Consider the following 18,230-nt stretch of genomic DNA (forward strand, 5'->3'; position numbering starts at 1 on the left):
CCCGCTGCTGGCGCGCCTCCTTCCTCGTTGCCGGCGCGCCTCCTTCCCGGTGCCCGTGCGCTTCCTCCCCAATCACCGGCGCACCTCCTCCCCGCTGCAGGTGCTTCCTCCTTCATTGACCCCGCCGCCCCCTTCATTCTTCCTTGTGCCCAACGCCCTCCGCCATCCTCGCATCGCGCTGCTGGCCGAACCACCCACTACCTCCCAACCATGTGCGCTGCTTCCCGTTAAGAGCACCGACGTGCCCCACCCTCCATCCGCCGACACCAGGGACCCAGCCGTAGACCTCACCACCACATCCCCGTTGCTCCTTCTTCGACCAGGACCCTTGTGCTGCTCGATTTATCTAGGTTTGCCTGATTTCTCGCTACTCTCCACCACAGCAGCGCTCGGGCCGTTCGCTGCTACCAAATCCAGACGTTCAAGGATGCAACACCTAGACGTTCTGCACCTCATCCACCGGCGTCCTGACGGACCCAATCCCCGTTGGTGCTCCAATCCCGCGCGACGCCCGTCCTCTTGGGCTTTGGCTGCTGCAGCTTCCAGCACCCATGCGGCTCCTGCACCGTCCAACTACGACCATCGTGCAGTCCAACCTCGCCTTATACTGCAGGTTGTCCGTTGCTCGCGTGGAACAAGGGCGTGTGTCAAGTTTGCAGTCGTGCGTGCTACCTGCATCTATAGTTTAGGATGCAGACAATGAGGCAAAGTATTCTGTCTGAAAGGAATATGGGTTGTTCACACGAAAAGAACTCTTGAATGGATGTAAAATCCTGCCCAACGTAGATTAGACCGCTAAAATCAGTAATTTCTTACAATGTCAGTCGCTTCAGGAAGTTGAAAGTGTTATTCTGGGGAGGACAAATAAGTCCTATTGGAACGGACTATGGAATAATGGAAGGTTGAGGAACGCGAGATCCAAGCAGAGTGAGGTTTGCTCCATTAAGATTTGGCCAAAACAACCATAAGCAAAGGATTTCCTTTTCCTCATTGTTGTCCATGAGAGTTGTTCTTCTCGCTCCAAATTCAGATTATAATGTAAAAATGTTGATGATTGCTTTGTATGGGGACTTGGTGGCCCTGATACGCATGAGCCGCTGTCGCAGAATGATTGGAAGGTCAGATGCAAAAACCAATGAAGTTCAAAGATAACATACGGGAATAAAAAAACAGGAGAACTCTACAATAAATAGTATTTGAATAGCAGTTCTGCTGCATATGCTTAGTTGCATAAATAAAGAACAGACAAGCACGGAAAGTGTATGTGCGTTGCAGGCAGAATTCTAGGTCGCCGAGTACTAGTTGTATTTTTTGGGGGAAATTTAGAGTACTAGTTCAAGACGTGGTGAGGTATGTACTATGTTGGGACATCTACGATAGAAGGATTTTTTGTTTTCCTTTATTTCCTTTACTCATAGAACTAGTGCTCCACTGACGTCTATCTGAAACCCCATGACGTCCATCTATATTTTTTCAAAAAGTTCAAAATTAAAAAGAATGAAAGTTCAAAACACAGAAGCAAGTTAATGTATCGTGTTACAATCTTTTCTCTATTCATGTGTCGCCAAAAAAATGTACACACAATTATTTACCATGGCGGCAAAAAAATGTACACACTACTATGTAAATTAAAGAATTTTCACAATGTGTTTTTCTACCAACAATTTTCCCAAGAGAAAGGCGATCGGGTTGAACCGCTAGAAGCACACTAAAGGGGCCTCTATCATGGGTGCTTGCGCAGGCATGTATCCTAACGAACAAAATGGGGAGCTCCTAACAAATGCCTTAAGAGATAGTTAGGCCAACTAAAAGTATGAAGTTTGATTAAAAAATGTTTGAAGCTTATTTAAAAACATATTTTTCTAACAATAAGTCTAAGAAATTGAAACTAAAAAAATAGTGTCGGTGTACTAGAGTAGGGGTACCCTAGTATCCCGAACTCGTGCACGGGCAGTTGCGGCACCCCGCGGCAAGGCTTGCCGGGTGACCGCCAAGACCCTCCGTGGTTCCCTTGAAGACCATTCAAGAACAAAGTACACAAACCAAGGCCCCGGCAAGAGGAGCTTGCCGGGAGGGCAAACCAAGGCCCCGGCAAGAGGAGCTTGCCGGGAGGGCCAACCAAGGCCCCGGCAAGAGGAGCTTGCCGGGAAGGCCAATCAAGGCCCCGGCAAGAGGATCTTGCCGGGAAGAGACAAGACCCCGGCAAGAGGAGCTTGCCGGGAAGGCCACTCAAGGCATACCAAGAAAGCTTGCCGCGACGCGCCCTGCGTCCCGGCAAGATCCGGCAAACGACAAGCTTTCGGACGCGACAAGACGACGGCCGCGGCAAGGAGCTTGCCATGGGAAACCCCCACTTCGTGCCCGCGCTCCAGCACACCTGCTAACGTGTCGCTCTAGGACTCTCCCAAGCACACGTGGCAGGAGGCCGTGCAGCTAGGGGTACGTGGTGGCGAGCGGAGATGAAGAGAAGCTCATCGTGGCAAACGGTGGCGCTCCTAACGGTCACCTTTTGCACTGTTTAGGAGACTCAGACAGGCATTTAATGCCCTTGTCCCCTGCCGTCAGAGTTAGGTAGGGTGCACTGTATCCACAGTAGCGGTAGCTGCACCTACCGCATCCTTTTCTATTTTTACCCTTCTAGTCTACGTTGCCACCTGTCGGTGACCCCTTGAGAGTATAAAAGGAGGCCCAAGCGCAACATAGAAGGGGCCGGTTCGGCTCATTCGAGACACCAAAAACACTCCCACGCTCAGTCTAGTAGCGTCGATCGCTCCTGAGCAAAGATTCGATACACACAAACAAGCAGCAGTAGGGTTTTATGCATCCGTGCGGCCCGAAGCTGGGTAAAACCGCCCGCGTGTACTGCCTCGATCCGCTCTTTGTTTAACCTCCACCCTCACCGAACCGAAAGGGGTTCGGTCCGCCGATCCCCATAGGTGTTCGTGGATCAGTTTCCCCGACATCTTTGGCGCGCCAGGTAGGGGGGGAAGGAGAAGATAATGGTGTGGAACAGGCCGTTCAAGAAAGTTTCTCCTTGACGGGAAGCAGGCGACAGAAAAGCTAAGTTGCTAAAGCTTGAGCAATCAGTTTTTTAAGTTTTTGAGTTATTTTCCTTGAACGATCGTGCTTTGTATGGAAAACCTGTGCGCGGAGGAACCAACTCGTAGCTAGTTGCGCCTTTATTTTGTTTCGAGCCCGCTGAACAACTTAAGTGAGCTGCTAGCGCCCTTACTTTGCTTCGAGTCCGCTCAGCAACTTAAGTGAGCTGCTAGCGCCCTTACTTTGTTTCGAGTTCGCTCAACAACTTAAGAGAGCTGCAACTAGTTGCGACAAGGTTGCTTGTCGGTAGCGACCCCGCCAGCAGGCTGCTAAAGTTCTGCACTCGGCGCTCGCGGCAAGGGTGCCTGCACCGGCAAGTTTCCCTAGAAAGCGTAGGGCAGAACCATACAAGGCCAAGAGTCGAGTAAAGGAAGTAACACATCAATTTTTTTGCCTAAGATAGAGTTATATTACAAAAATAACTTGTCGCGCCTCTAATAAAGTGTTCCCATGACATGGCTGGCAGCGACAAGGAAAGAAGAAAACGTACGGCCTAATCTACGCGGCCGCCGTCAACCCTTTTGACCTCCTTCACCCTGTCCACAATGGGTGCGACGAGGGCCTTAAGTGCGTCAAGATCAGCGTCCGCCGGCAGCTTCTTGAGGACGTTGGTGAGGTTGAGGCCCGGATTGCGGAAGGCCACCTTCACCAGCACCTTCTCCAGAACTCCGGCACAAATCGAGCATGACTCGTCGGCCAACTGCTTTGGGATCCGTTCCCGGAGTTGCTGGAGCGCCGCCGCCACGCCTTTGAAGAACAGAGTGAGCTTGGCGCTGGGTTGGAGGTTCTCGTCGGAGGAGTACCCGAAGCCTTCCACCCCCAAATGCACCAGCTCCTCTTCGATGACTGCAGCAATATTCACGAGGCCCTCCGTCCAGAGCTCCACGGTATCTCTGAGGAGATTCTGGGTTTCGGCGGCCCTCGCCAGCAGCGCATCGTTGGCCTTGATGTCTTTCTTCAAGTCTGCCTCCCGTTTCCTAGCGCTGTCCAACGTCTCTGTCAAGGTGGCCAGCTTCAGCTCCAGATCAGCATTGGAATCCTTGGCGGCACGCAGCTCTTTGCCCTTCTCGGAGAGTTGGCCCTGCAGCTCACCGTGGGCAAGGGCGTCCTTCTCGCGCTCTAGCTTGAGCGCGGCAAGCTCTTCGCCACCAACCTTCAGATCAGCTTCTAGCTGCGCCACCTTTACCTCCAATTCTTTCTTGGCGGCCTCGGCAGCCGCAGCCGCATCCTTTGCCTCTTGGAGCGTCCCGCCAAGTGCCCGTTCGCGCGCGGCAAGCTCCACTTCGTGGCTGTCGAGGTTCACTTTCCGCTGAGTCAGCTCGCCTTCTCGCGTGTACAGCTTCTCGCCGGTGAGCCGCTGCTGCTCTTCGGCCTCAGCTTTCTCGAGGAGGAAGGCCTTCCGCTCCTTAGCAAGCTGCTCCCGCTCCTCCGCCAAGGCCCGGAGAGTTTCTTGGCGAAGACCCCGGAGCTCCTCCGCGCGCTTCTCTATGTCCACGCTCGCCCTCGCGACAAGCGCTTCCCAGGACTCCAACTTGACCTGGCGGGCGCGATAGAGCGCCAGCAGCCTCCGTAGGAGCCGCTCCTCCTCAGGCTCGCCGCTGCTGCTTCCCGGCACGTCGACGATTGACAACCCGGCGGAGGCAAGCACCTCCCCATCCAGAGCTTCTCCTTCCACCGGCGCCCTGGAGCTCGACGCCCAGGGGAGCTTGATGAAGATGCCTTCGCCAGCCTTCAGATAGGCGCCGGGCTGGGGCTCCTCAGAGCCTGGCGCTGCGGCAGCGGCGGAGGGATCGGCGGACGGTGCAGCGCCTGACGCTCCTGCGGCCTCAGGGCCGTCAGTGTGATCGCCAGATCCCCCGCCAGCTTCCTCGGCAGCAGCCTTGGCGGCCTCTTCGCCGGTGGGCACGTCAGCACCGGCTCCTTCTTTGGTGGCCGCGGCATCATCAGTATTGCCACGCGCGTCCCCCTCGCCGCCCGCTTTGGTCTCCATCGGAATCGCGGAGGGTGGGTCTGACGACCGGAGAAGAAGGAGAAATCAAACAAGTATCCGAGAAAAGAAATCAGCGGAAGACTACAAGGAAAGTTTCGGACAAGGAGGACTACCTGTGCTGGGATCTGCTGTCATGACCTCCACCACCAGGGGATCGTTGACGCTGTCCCTTGCCTGAGACTTCCCCCTTGCCGGAGACTCCTCCCTTGCCAGAGATCGCTTCCTTGCCGGAGAACGCTCCCTTGCCGGGGAGTCCGCCCTTGGCGGCGTAGTAGAAGTAGACGACGAGTCGGAGGTGACCACCACGCTCTCCTGATGAAGCCGTTCTGCTCCTGCACAAACAAACAAGTGATCGGATGTCAACAAAGGAAAAAGAGCAACCACGCGCACCCAAAAAGAGAAAGTAAACCATATGCTCACGCTGGGGGCTGCGCTGGGGGCTGCTCTGCGAAGTGATGGCCGGATCCGGCAAGGTGGTCTCGGGCGCGCCTCCTGTCATCGCAGTGGGCTCGTCCTCGATGACCACCACCTGAGCCTTGGCCCTCTTCGCCGCCCTCTGGGCCAGAGTCCTGAAAAGGGAGAGTCCAGGATGGGTCAGATCAGATGCAAGATAACACCAGCAAGTTGAAGAACTACAAGAACAACAAGGGAATCTTACTCTTTTTCCTCTTCCTCGTCGGAGCTGAGCGCGGAGAGGTCGAAGTTCAGCCCACCTCCAGCATGACGAGGTGGAGGGGTGGGATCCCTTGGCCGCTTGGCGGGGGCTGCGGCGCCAGCCCGAGACGACCCCGCTTCAGTTGTCGCTGCGGCAGGAGGCGCTCCCGCGAAAACTGTACTTGTCGTGGTAGAGCGCATCGCGCGACGCTGCGGCTGTTGGCCCACTTGCCGCCCTGCTACGTCGTCAACCCTGCGGAGGCGCCTTCTTGGCTGCGCTGCGGGCCCTGCTCGTGGCAAGCTCCTCGGAGATGGCGGGCCGCTCGCACCCTCGGCGGGCTCGTTCGACTCGGCGTCGGGCACGGCGAGCTCTTCTTCCTCTTCGGGCTGCTCCCGTTCGGCAATACTCATCGCCAACGCCGTGTCCGCTTCCTCCACGGTGAACCCGAATTCACCCACGGCCGCGGCTGCCGCCGCCTCTTCCGCCCTGGTGGCGATGCGCTCCATGTCTTGCTCAGTGGTGTCGCGGGTGAGGAATTTCTTCTCATCAGCATTGACCGCCACTTCTACTAGGCTGTCAAAGAACTGCTGCACGACGTCGCCGGCGGGCTCTTGCCAAGTTGGAGCAATCCCGTGCGAGTCACACAATGGCATCATGGCGCAGATGCGGTCGCGCGAGGAGTTGTTGCACAGAGGAACGACGCCCGCCGGCAACCTGAACCACTCGGGATGTTGTGGGTCATGCTTGAATATCTCCTTAAGTATCCCGTCCAACTCTATGACGGTGAAATTGAAGTTGAGGCCTGGGCCCAACCTCATGATATCTGCCGGGCCTCCAAATTCCCAGACAGGTCTCCCCCTCGCCTGCAGAGGGGCGATCCGCCGACGAAGGAAATCTGCGCCAACAGCTCCTACAGTCAGCCCGGCAAGCCCGAGGCGCAAGATCCGAGTGGTGGCGATCGTCAGCTTGTCATCGTCCACGGACAGAGCGCTCCAGTCATTGCCACGCACTGCTGGGGCTTGGTGCAGGGCGGTGAACGGCTGCGGGCTCTCTTCTACAACCCAGCACCAATCAGCTCTCCACTCGTCCCACTTGCTGCGGAGCTCCCCCTCCAGATAGGTCTCCTTCTTGCCGGCCCACGAGATCCAGGCGATCCCACTGGCAAGAGGTTCCCCTCTCTCGACACGAGGCATAAAGAAATGGCGGAAGAGAGCTACATTGGGGTGGACTCCGACAAAGATTTCGCATAGATGGGCGAAAACTGCCATGGTCAGAACGGCGTTGGGGGTGAAGTCAAGGAGGTGGAGTCCATAGGTGTTCATGACGTCGCAAAAGAAATTACAGAATGGCGGGCAGAGCCCGCAGTAGAAGAACACGGCGAAGAAAGGATATCCGCCAACTGGAGCTGCTTGCGAGGCGGCGGCGGAGAGTACCTTCGTGCGCGGATGCGCCCGCGTCTCCGTCGACCAGAAGAGATAGTACCACTCCCTCAGCTCCTCCGCGGAGAGCTCGGGGGGGAAAGTGGCCCGCTCCTTCCGTAGCGCCTCAAGCCGCTGCGCTTCGGTCGACTTCATAGCTTTCGCGGCCGCGGCCTTCGTGGCCTTCCCCTTCCCGGGCTTCGGGGGCATGGCAGAGGCGGTGGGGGAGATCAACGGCGTTGGTGGTGGCTACGGCGACGGGAGCGGAGCGCTGCTCTCTTTCGACTTTGGAAGCGGAAGAGGGCGGCGGAGGTTTCTGAGATTGCAGCAGCAAATGGCGAAGATAGGGGAAATACTCCTGTTTCCCCTGCTTATAAGGAGAAAGGGGCGGACGTTGCGCTCTCTCCGAATAAAGAACCACCCACGATCTCCCCCACGACGCCGTGATTGACGCGTGCCGTTGCGGGGGGTGCGGTGGATACGGAGCGAGATTTGGTGTGGACTCAGGCCGCGCGTGCCCGTGCACTGTTTTGGGCCTGGCCCATCAGCGCTCGGCACCGTGTATGGCCAAGGCCCGGGGGCTCCTGTCGGTGTACTAGAGTAGGGGTACCCTAGTATCCCGAACTCGTGCACGGGCAGTTGCGGCACCCCGCGGCAAGGCTTGCCGGGTGACCGCCAAGACCCTCCGTGGTTCCCTTGAAGACCATTCAAGAACAAAGTACACAAACCAAGGCCCAGGCAAGAGGAGCTTGCCGGGAGGGCAAACCAAGGCCCCGGCAAGAGGAGCTTGCCGGGAGGGCCAACCAAGGCCCCAGCAAGAGGATCTTGCCGGGAAGGCCAATCAAGGCCCCGGCAAGAGGATCTTGCCGGGAAGAGACAAGACCCCGGCAAGAGGAGCTTGCCGGGAAGGCCACTCAAGGCATACCAAGAAAGCTTGCCGCGACGCGCCCTGCGTCCCGGCAAGATCCGGCAAACGACAAGCTTCCGGACGCGACAAGACGACGGCCGCGGCAAGGAGCTTGCCGCGGGAAACCCCCACTTCGTGCCCGCGCTCCAGCACACCTGCTAACGTGTCGCTCTAGGACTCTCCCAAGCACACGTGGCAGGAGGCCGTGCAGCTAGGGGTACATGGTGGCGAGCGGAGATGAAGAGAAGCCCATCATGGCAAATGATGGCGCTCCTAACGGTCACCTTTTGCACTGTTTAGGAGACTCAGACAGGCATTTAATGCCCTTGTCCCCTGCCGTCAGAGTTAGGTAGGGTGCACTGTATCCACAGTAGCGGTAGCTGCATCTACCGCATCCTTTTCTATTTTTACCCTTCTAGTCTACGTTGCCACCTGTCGGTGACCCCTTGAGAGTATAAAAGGAGGCCCAAGCGCAACGTAGAAGGGGCCGGTTGGGCCGGTTCGGCTCATTCGAGACACCAGAAACACTCCCACGCTCAGTCTAGTAGCGTCGATCGCTCCTGAGCAAAGATTCAATACACACAAACAAGCAGCAGTAGGGTTTTACGCATCCGTGCAGCCCGAAGCTGGGTAAAACCGCCCGCGTGTACTACCTCGATCCGCTCTTTGTTCAACCTCCACCCTCACCGAACCGAAAGGGGTTCGGTCTGCCGATCCCCATAGGTGTTCGTGGATCAGTTTCCCCGACAAATAGAGAAGTTCGAAGTATATATAAAACTCAGGTATTTTACCGTCACTAAAGAATAAAATGAAGAAGTTCGAATTAAAGTAAAAGAACAACTAAAAAAATTTAAAGAATTTCCCCTTTTCAAAAGACTAGAAGTTCAAACTAAAACAATGAAGTGGTTTGATGTTTATTTAAAAATATAGCAATTTATCATTTTTAAGAAACTTGGATATCCGTTGTTATTAAAGAATCAACCATGAAGTTCAAATTAAGAAAACAATCAAATTTGATGTTTATGCAAGAATCAAAAACAATTCTTTACTCAAAAAGAAAAAAAATGTGAAGTTCAAATTAAAATGACATAAAAGTTCAAAGTATATTAAAACCAAGGATTTACATGTTCAAAAAAAAGTAACTCGTTCCGAGAAAATAAATGCATCTATTTAAAAAGATGTTAGTCTTAAAAAATGACTTGAAATTAATATCACAACTCAATTTGATGTTTATAAAAAAATAAAAAAACCCAAGAACTTCAAGTTAATATAACAAAATGGTCAAATTGAAATAATCGAGTAGTTCAATTTTTATAAAAAAAATAGATTTTCTCCATTTCTAGCAAGACACCTAGAATTCAGAAAAAATAACTACAAGTTCAAATGTAGATAACGGAGCGGTTCAATGTTTATTACTACATTAGGATTTTCCCCATTACCAAAGAATAACCCAAGAAGACCAAATTAAAAAATAGAGCAACTAGAAAATTAAGGGAAACTAGATTTTCCCTGTTTCTACAAACAACCTAAAGGTTCAAATTTATATAACGGAGAAGTTCAATGTTTATTACAATACCAAGAAGATCAAATAAAAAATCGAGCAGTTCAAAAATTTATGAAACACATTTTCCCTAATTTTGAAAAAAGTACCTAGAAGTTCAACTTTAAATAATTGAGCAGTTCGATATTTCTTACATAACTAGGACTTTCCCCATTACTAATGAATAACACAAAGAAGGCCTAATTAAAAACATGAAGCTCTTTGATGTTTATAAAATCTCAGATTCTCCCCATTACTAAAAAATAAAACCAAGAAGTTCAATTTTGAAAAATGGAATATTTCAATGTACGTAAAAAACTCTAGTTTTCTCGTTACTAGATAATAAAACCAAGAAGTTCAATTGGAAAAAGCGGAGCAGATTGATATTTATTCGAATAATCGAATTTTACCAGTTACTAAAGAATAAAAGCAATAAGTTCAATTTGAAATAATGAAGAAGTTCGATGTTTCTAACAAAACTCCAATATTCACATTCCAATAAATACATAAAACAAGTTCAAAGAAAGTTAGAGCGATTGATGTCTATAAAGACTCAGATTTGTTTCATTACTAAAGTGAAATAGACAGAAGTTCAAATTGACAACAGGCGGAAGTTCACGTACTGCATGGTGTGTGTTTCTTATGAGAAAATAGGAGTAAAAAGGAGAAGTCCAATTTTTTTTAATAGAAGTTCAAGTGCACAGACCGGGAAAATTCAAAAAGTTCCTCTTGTTCAACAAGTTTCCACAATGAAAGCTCAAATTAAAATAACAAAAAAAGCTTAGAAAAATTTAATTATTAAATGGATTTCCCCATTTCTAAAAGAAACCTAGAAGTTCAAAATAAAGCAATCGAGCGGTTAAAAATTTCATAAAAAAGATTTTCTCTGTTAAAATAAACCTAGAAGTTCAAATTTGAAAACAGAGCGGCTCGATGTCTATCAGAAAGTAGGATTTTTTCCGTTACTAAAAGAAATAAACCCAGGAAGTCCAAATTAGAAAGATGGAGAAGATCGATGATTATAGAAAACTCAGTTTTTCCTCGTCATTAAAGAATGGAAACAAGAAGTTCAAAACTTAAATAACAAGAAGTTCGACTTTTAATAATATAGCGCTTCAAAATTTCATAGAAGATATTAAGAAATAAAACCAGGAAGTCTGTATTTAAAAGTTGGAGAAGTTCGATGATTATAGAACACTCGGATTTTCCTCGTTATTAAAGAATGGAAACAAGAAGTTGAAAAATAAAGTAACAAGAAGTTCAAAAATAAAATAATAAGAAGTTCAACTTTTAAAAATAGAGCGCTTCAAAATTCATAAAAAAAGATTAAAAATTCAGATTAATATTCATAAAAAAATTCAGATGTTTTCACGTAACCGAGAGAAGTTCGATTGATAACTATCAGAAGTTCACGTACTACAAGGTGTGCATTTTGTATTAAAAAATGAAAAAGCAAAGACTAAAAGTTTTGTTATTATAAGCTCAAGTCCTCGGTCGGAGAAAGTTAAAAAATATATTGTGAGAGAGGTTTGTACAAAAAGAATATAATTTGTGTAAAACTAACGGATGGATGAGAAAACTATAAACGAAAATACGTCACAGAAGTTCAACATGAAAATAGCACGAAGTTCGACTACTATAGTGAATGAATTTGAGATGAAAAACTTTCAAATTGTCGCGAGTATGAAAAAACGATCAACACGGGAAAGTTGCGTGTTTACAGCAGCTTTCCATCGGGATATCACTTTCTCAATTCCGGTGAGTGGATGGAGAGCTACGAGCATTGGATGGAGACCTACGGGTAAAAAAGCACGTGAAAAACAGAGTGAAGTTCAGGTAGACATACCGAGAAGTTTAGGTTCTTCACGCGGTGCATTTTCGAAGAATCTGTTTCGCGATAAAGGCAGAACGAATGATCTCGCCGTTTTCGAAATTACTTGAAAACGGTCAGGATTCAGAGAAAACCATCAACATGAAAAAGTTTCGCATTTTCCGTAGCTTTTCAGCGGTATATTATTTGCCCCATTCGGATAAAGTTTGTAGAAATTATGACAAAAATACGTTTTAACCATTTTCAAAACTAACATAAAACCGTAATGAACTAGGAGAAATAATATATACAAGAAAGTTTCGCATTTCTTCAAGCTTTCCAGCGCCATATCATTTTCTGCATTTGGACGTACGCTTAAAAAATTAGCTCGAAAATACGAACTCGGTGGAACTTGTACCGTTTTCTAAATTAATTTTAAACCATTCAAAATTAGAAAAAACTTTTAACATTAAAAAGTAGCGCATTTTCATAAGCTTTCCAACGCCATATTATTTGGCTCAATTGGATTAGCCGTTTAGAAATGGCGTCGAAAATACGAACTTGGGTGTTCGGTTTGCGAAATTTTACGATTTTCCTAGTTACTCTTTAACCATAGGGAATTAGAGAAAACTTTCAACATGTGGAAGGAGCGGTTTTGCAGCAGCTTTCCAACGCCATATTATTTGCCTCATTCCGATAAACGGTTTAAAAATGCGATCGAAAATACGATTCACGTTTTTTATATAAAGAAAAAACGGTTTTCAAAACTGCTCTTAAACCGCTTACATTTTGCCAAAAAGTTAAGTTGGGTCATGATACTGATGTCCATAGCTATCCAACGGTATATCGCAAGCCCCATTTGGACACCTTTTAGCTGAAGTTCATCCTAGTACTCGGGGAAGGTCAGGCGCGTTACTCGGGAAGTTCATGTTGTGATCAGAATATTATTCTGATCCCGTGATCAGAATAGTGTTTATGTATATATATATATATATATATATATATATATATATATATATATATATATATATATATATGACTCCTCTTCTGTACTCCTAGGAGTATGTACTCCCATTCTCAATATACCTCATATACGCATTAATTATACCTCTTTATTATTCTCAATATACTTCATTAAATATTCTAAGATACCCCAATACGAGTTTTGTTGAAAAAATATCATCTGTGATGTACTTTTTGTAATATACTTTTTTCACGTACAAACACATCAGTATATACGTAAACATTTAAAAATATGTAGACTCACATGAATTTTTTAATAAAACTCATTTTGGGGTATCTAATAATTACTAATGAAGTATATTAAAAATAATAAAGTGGTATAAAAGATTCATCTATGTGGTATATGAGAAGCGGGAGTACGTACTCCCAGGAGTACACAACTATTAACGACAGAAACAGTGAAGACAATGCAAAGTTGAAGAATATGAACAACTGAGGAATTTCAACTTTTGGTGGTGGCGTGACCCATCGCATAAGAATGATGATTTCAGACACCGTATACAATTATTGTAGGGTACTGAGAATCAATTCTTCGTTAATTTCTTCACACTTAGAGTGTTATTCTTCATTGATTGAAGAAAAACGTTTCTTCATGTGTTGCACATCTAAGTCATCAATTTTGCATAAGTGTTAGGATGAGTGTCCTTTTCAAAGAACATTCGAAGATTCTAGGATAGTTAGCTCACACCGCAACTTGCTAAATCTCTGCTCATCCAAGGGCTTTGTGAAGATATCGGCTAGCTGTTCTTCAATCTTCACATGCTCAATAGAAATGTCGCCCTTCAACACATGATCACGAAGAAAATGATGAGGAATCTGAATGTGCTTAGTCTTCAAGTGCTGAACTAGGTTGTGAGCAATCTTGATGGCACTCTCATTATCACAGAAGAGAGGCACATTCTTCATGTTGATGCCAGAGTCCTTGAGAGTTTGCTTCATCCATAGCAAGAACCAGTGGCAATGTACTCAGCTTCACCAGTAGATAGTGATACGCAGTTTTGTTTCTTCGAGGACCAACAGACTAAAGATCGTCCAAGGAAATGACATGTACCAGATGTTGACTTGCGGTCCACACGATCACCGGCATAGTCAGAGTCAGAACATCCAATGAGATCAAAAGCCGAGCCCTTGCGTTACCATAATCCAAGTGTTGGTGTGTGAGCTAGATATCGATGAATATGCTTCACAGCCTTATGGTGTGATTCCTTCGGTGTAACTTGAAATCGGGCACACATGCAAACACTAAGCATTATATCTGGCCTAGATGCACATAACTACAATAAAGAGCCAATCATGGAGTGGTATACCTTATGATCGAAGTCGATACCATTTTCATCAGTGCACAGATGGCCATTTGTGGGCATAGGAATTTTGACGCCTTTGCAATCTTGCATGCCGAATTTCCTCAGTACATCCTTGAGGTATTTCTCCTGAGATATGAATATGACATTGCGTTGTTGACGAATTTGAAGACCTAAGAAGAATTTCAACTCTCCCATCATAGACATTTGATATTCTTCACTCATCATATAGGCAAATTCATCACTATAATGTTGGTCAGTACAGCCAAAGATAATATCATCATCATATATTTGGCACACAAACAATTCACCATCGTAAGATTTAGTGAAAGAGTAGGGTCAAGTGAACCGGGTTTGAAGCCTTTCTTCATGAAGAATTCCTTCAAGGTATCATAGCACGCCCGTGGGGCCTGCTTGAGGCCATAGAGGGCCTTGTTGAGTCTGAAGACTTTGTCAGGATTCTTTGGATCTTCAAAACCTGGGGGTTGAGCAACATATACTTCTTCCTCAAGCTTACCATTGAGGAATGCACTTTTCACATCCATTTGATAAAAAGTAATATCATGATGGTTAGCATAAGCAAGTAATATGCGAATAGCCTCAAGTCTAGCAACATGTGCAAAAGTTTCATCGAAGTCAATTCCTTCAACCTGTGTGTAGCCTTGAGCTACGAGCCGTGCCTTATTCCTCACCACAAGGCCATTTTCATCTTGCTTGTTGCGGTAGATCCACTTTGTGCCAATGATATTGTGCTTGCGAGGATCTGGACATTTGACCAGTTCCCAGACATTGTTGAGCTCGAACTGATGTAGTTCTTCTTGCATGGCCTGAATCCACTCAGGCTCCAGAAATGCTTCATCTACCTTAGTGGGCTCTGTGATAGAGACAAAATCATAGTGCCCACAAAAGTTAGATAAATGTGAAGCTTTTGAGCGTGTGAGAGGACCTGGCGCTTTGATGTCATTGATGATCTTTTCAACTTGCACTTCTTCTGCAATGCGAGGATGAGCTAGTTGTCATTGAGGAATTTGATCGGCATTCTCTTCAGAACCATTTTCTTCAGTATTTTCTTCAGGTGCATTAGCTCGACGTTCTTCTTGTTCTGGAATGAATTCTTTAGCAGATTCTTCAGTAGGAATGACATCCTCAGTAGCCTTGAACTTGATAGTTTGCTCAGGTGCTGGTTCATCTATCATAGTAGGTAGGTGCTCTCTTTGAGAGCCATTAATTTTATCGAACCGCACATCTATAGTTTCAACAACCTTGTGAAGAACATTGTTGAAGACTCTGTAGGTGTGTGTCGGATTTCGGGTTTCGGCAGACCCTTGAGGTTCGAACACTGGGGTGCACGCGGAGATTTCGCCTCCTACCTTCCTGCACCCCTCCGCCATTTTAGGATCTAAACTAAGGAAAGAACAACACAAGAGACACAGGGTTTATACTGGTTCGGGCCACCATTGTGGTGTAATACCCTACTAAAGTGTGTGGTGCGGTGGATTGCCTCTTGGGTTGATGTTGATGAACAATACAAGGAAGAACAGCCTCACGAGGGTCTGTTCTTGGCTGAGGTGATGAACTGCTGGGAGGAGTTCAGCCACTTTTCTCTCTCTCTCTCTCTCTCTCTCTCTCTCTCTCTCTCTCTCTCTCTCTCTCTGCTCTCCTTTTGCCGAGCCTCTTCCTCCCTGTCTCTTTTTTCGTCCCCCCAGCTATGTGGGTGGCTGGTCCTATTTATAGAGGCCCTGGTCCTCTCCCCAAATATTGAGCGGGAAGGGAGCCAACAATGGCGGGCTAATTTGAAGGGGACAGCAAGTATCAGCTATCCTGACAAAAGTAGTCTTCGCCTGCGCAAAGCTCTGGTGATGACGCCGTCTTCGGCTCCACGGTGACCTCCGTCTCGTAGTCCTCCTGGTCTTGGTCTCGTTGCACCGAAATGGCAACCTTTGCCTGATGCCTCGGTACTCCGCGGCTGCGCTTGCCCCCTTTGCACCAAAGAGGAAAGGAGGACGCTGCGCGGGCTGGCACCCGCCTGGCGCCCCGAGTCATCATGGCTTGCGTCACGGGCTCCTCGTGAGGTACCCCGCCTTGATCTCTCTGCCTCCTCGTGAGCCAGCCTGACGAGGCCGTGCCTGAGGAAGCTTCGCGTCGTCCGCCTCGCGAGGCTTGGCCCCTCACGAGGGTCTTGTGTTTGTGTTGGTGAAGATGGGCCGTGCCGGGCCCCCTTTGAGCCATGCTGCAGGCCGCAGGCAGGCAAGTCTGGGGACCTCCGTTCCCAGAACGCCGACAGTAGCCCCCAGGCCCAAGGCGCGCCCGAACTTGGCCGTGCAGGGAGGCGGAACGGCAAGAGCGAAGCGCCGCGGGCCCTAATAGCCTGTGGCCTTGGGCGCCATGTGGTGGTTGATTGGACGTGGGCGTCTCCACTTCCCCACGATGCCTCGGCAACTGCACGGATGGAACAAGTCCCTGCATGCAAAAACGGGTCACGATTACCTGCGATCATGGAGGCCGGCGGTTGGCCTTCGCCGGCCATAAATACGGAACGGCGCGCGCCCTTCCAGTCCACTCCTACTCGCTTCTCCTTCTTCCCGATCCTTGCTCCATCTTGCCGCGATGGCTCCGATCCGCCGGTTCTCGGCGGCAGAGAAGGGAAAGGCTCCCCGAGAGAAGCCAGACCCTCTCCCGCCGAAGAAACGGCTCATCCCCCGTGGCCCGGACGAAGGGGCCCTTCAGGTGGTGCCGAGGCCTTGGGGCGAGCGGGCGCCGCCGGGGTTCCTACTTCCATTGATCGCCCACGTCGGGGGCCCCGAAGGAGCTGATGCTGACCGCCACGGGCGGTGCCGTCGTCGGCGCCGACGGGTCACGAAGGTGTGGGTCGTCCCCCCTGGGGTCCACACCGAGGGCTCCTCCCAAGAGTTCGTGCTCCACGTCGCCATTCCTCTTCAGTCTTGGATTCGCCTGCCTCCCTTCTTCGCCTCTATCATCCCGCAGGGGGAGCCCCTGGAGCTCTGGCTGCAGCACGCCGGCTGCAGCACCCTCGGGACTGAGGCAGAGGTCGCGGTCGTCGCCCCGGGCGAGGTCTACATGACCCGCGGCTGGAGGGAGATCGCCCGGGTTTGTAGGACAAGGGGAGTCTTCGTGATCCACTTGGACTACGACGGTGCTTCGGTGATGCTCTTCAAGGTCTTCAATGCGAGCGGGCGCCGGCTGGAGTGCTGCCTCGGGGAAGGTGGCCAGGGCCCTGCTGTGACGAGGACTGGGCACGCCACCCACTCCCTTGGAGGCTCCTCAGGTGGTGGAGGCGTCAGAGGTTCCAGCGACTCCGGCGAGCTCTTCGCGACTCCGGAGACAAGCGATGACAGCTACGAGCCCCCGCGCCGGCGCCGCTCCTGGAGCAGGGCGGGCTCGTCAGGCCGCCGCCGACTCTGATCTGGATGGGGTTGGCGTCGGTGCTTGACGGCCCACTGTTGATGATGGCGTATTTTGTAGGGGCACGCGTAGTTTGTGTCCCTTTAGGATCCGTTCCCGGCGAGGAATCAAAAACGCGTCCCGTAGGGGCTTGTAAGGTGCCTGTGATCCTGCCCTATATATATAACACTTGTTGTAGAATTGCGCGAGTTGCTCATTCCATCTTAGCTTAGTCCTCCCTTTCGAACCTCACGAGGGCTTGGTGCTCTGCGCCGACAGGTCCCAGTCCCAAGGCGGCTTCAGCCGTCGCTGGTATGCCAGGTCGCGATGCCGTGATCAAGGCCAAGAGGTGAGCGACCCGGAGTCCAGTAAGAGCCCCTGAGTCGCGATGCTCAGGAGGTCCCCTTTGGCGCCCAAGCAGCTGTCGTTTGGTGAGAAAGGGGAGCGGCATCGCTAACAAGGGATAGCATTAGGTGCGGGGATGGTGCCACGGCAGCTGGCGCTTCCGGGCGATAACTTATCTCGAGGATCTGGGGCCGCTCTCTGGTGTGTGGCCGGGTCCGTGCGTCGGCAGGAGTGGGGTTGCTTGGCGAGGTCCTTGTGTGTCTCCTCCTTCTCGCTTTAGCTCCCCTTTCTTCTCTACGTCCTCGGGTCCCGGTCCTCAAGCGAATCTCAGCCGTCGCTGGTATGTCAAGTCGCGATGCCGTGGTCAAGGCCAGAGGGTGAGGGCTGGAGAGCCAGTAGGAGCCCTAAGTCATGATGCTCAGGCACCCCCTTTTAACGTGCAAGTGGTTCGCGCGGACGATAGCGAAGGAGGCACAGCAAGAGCCTCGCCTGACGCAGCTCCTTCAGGAGGTCCTGCAGATCCATCATAGAAAAAAGCAAGGGGTTGCTATACAATTGACGGTCAGCCGTTGGTTGCTTCCGAGGGGTAGTGAGGCACTGAAGGCTTGACGAGGTGACACTATGCGGGGCTGCCGCGGCCAGAGCTCAGCCATCCAGGTTTTTCGGTGTTGCAGGGACGGACCCATGCGCAAGCGTCGTGCCGTTCGGGAGCAGTTCCGTTAGTTGGCGTCAGCTGAGTA

This window comes from Triticum dicoccoides, chromosome 1A, assembly GCF_002162155.2.
Source record: "Triticum dicoccoides isolate Atlit2015 ecotype Zavitan chromosome 1A, WEW_v2.0, whole genome shotgun sequence".
NCBI lineage: Eukaryota > Viridiplantae > Streptophyta > Magnoliopsida > Poales > Poaceae > Triticum > Triticum dicoccoides.